Consider the following 2,153-nt stretch of genomic DNA (forward strand, 5'->3'; position numbering starts at 1 on the left):
ACATACCATTCTACTCTCTCGGTTCAAGAATATTGAACAGGGGCAGCTGTCATACCCCAAAATTTGCCCGTTGATATTACAAAGCATTCCTCAAGACCCTCCGACTTGTTCTGCAAGGCACTGACACTAAAGGAACAAAAGCCCAGCTCACAACAGGCCCAATCCAAAAGTGGCCCAAACTAGCTTGCTCGCTAGGCGAGCAATTCCTTCGCCTAGCGAACACTTCATCATGACACTCGCCCAGCGAAGCATCAGATCCAGAAAAAAGCCCAGAATGGCTTGCTCGCTAGGCGAGCAATTCCTTCGCCTAGCGAAGCTTGCGAAAATCTGAAGTTTTGGACCTCATTTTAAGCCCATTAGGTCACCACCTCTACTACTATAAATACCAGCTCCTCAGCCACGAAAAAAGAGACAGACCCAAAAGGAGAAACACAGATACAAACAGACGGACGGACACCGAAACGGAGAGACCAAGACGAAGGACGGAAACCCTGGTGCAAAAACCCTGCTAACCTGAAGGCAGCCCATCCGCGCCGAAGCTACCGCCGTCCAACTCAATCCGGCCTCCAAGCAATCAATCCCTTTCAATATCGCAATTGCACACAGGTTTGCGTATCACTGCTGTTTTATGTTTCCAATTGATATTCTTTACATACATGATGCATTTCGATTAAGGTTTTGATATGTGATTTGATTTCGTATGTGAATCTAAGTATGAACATCCTGTATAATTGTATATGCTATGCCTATAATCCAATGCCATGAAAGTGCAGGTTTTCGGAAGTCATGCTGCTATCAAACTCCAAACCCGTGGCCGCTCGCTAGCTCATCGCTAAGCGAGCCTGCAGCGAGCCTTTGCTGAGCCTTCGCTAGGCGAAGCAGAGGCGAACGGGACAGTGGCTGCTTTGCCTCTTTGCTGTTCTATATTATGCTTATCTAATTACGATTTTTGCATCACTTGGCCTGAACTCATGACGGTTATGTCTATTTTATGGTGCAATTGTCAAATCATATTTTATCTCAATGCTCTAACCCGTGTGTTGAATGGTGTAAAAGCTTCCATATCCCCAATGAAGTGGCCGGCTAGGTACTCCACTTTACGTGTGGGAGACCTTCGTGGAGATGGATTCTAAATTACTTCACTTTAATGTGAAGATTCATATTGATTGCCTAATTAATTTTAATGTATTAATTTTTAATGTATTGATTTTAATGTGTTGATTTTAACGTGGAGATTCATCATAATTACCTAATGAACGTTAAAATATGGACTTTAAATAAATGATATCGGACCTCTCTTTGTTACCCCCCGATTACGTAATACGGTCATGTCCCGCGAATATGGGGATACACTTAGCAATGGCCCCTCGGTTAAATCATCATAAAATAAATCATGGTCCCTCGGATGTTGCCTTCGAAAATACGATTTTGTCCCTCGATGACCCTTCCGAGTAGCCTACGGTTAAATGATGATAGTCCCTTCGAATGCTAAGGTATCCTCATAACTGTTGCCTTCAATGACCAATCAATGACCCTACGATGACCCTTCTACATCCCAAGGATAAACTACTTACTTCTCAATAGTAAGGACAGTTTTACCCTCATAAGGATAGGAAATACAGTAAAGACCCCGGACAGGTATAACCCTTAATTGCTCATTCATAATCTAAAAATACTTTTCACACCTTACACATTTCAAACATCCTTTTTGGAAAATCACCACTTAGCATACATCCGTACTAGGATCATTGCTGAGTTATATTTCTCTGAATAACTTTCAAATCTAAACGAGATAACCACTTTGTATACATTCATGCAAGAATCATTACAAAGTTAAATTCTCATTTTCAAAACATTTTTTCACACATTTCTCAAAACACTTTTTCAAACAAGGAAAACATAAATGATTGAGCAATTAAGAGCCCATGGATAACCATGGATACAAAGGGTGCTAACACCTTCCCTTCGTATAACGTACCTCCCGAACCTAAGAATCTAAATTAAGGTCTTTCCTGTTCTTTTCCACCTTTCCTTATGGGATAAAAGAAAAGTCGGTGGCGACTCTTGCTAACCGCGACATTGCGATTAAAAACAAAAAGTCCAGTTCACCGTATGACAGAACTGGCGACTCTGCTGGGGACTACAAAGAGAGG

Source organism: Lathyrus oleraceus, chromosome 6 (assembly GCF_024323335.1).
Source record: "Lathyrus oleraceus cultivar Zhongwan6 chromosome 6, CAAS_Psat_ZW6_1.0, whole genome shotgun sequence".
NCBI lineage: Eukaryota > Viridiplantae > Streptophyta > Magnoliopsida > Fabales > Fabaceae > Lathyrus > Lathyrus oleraceus.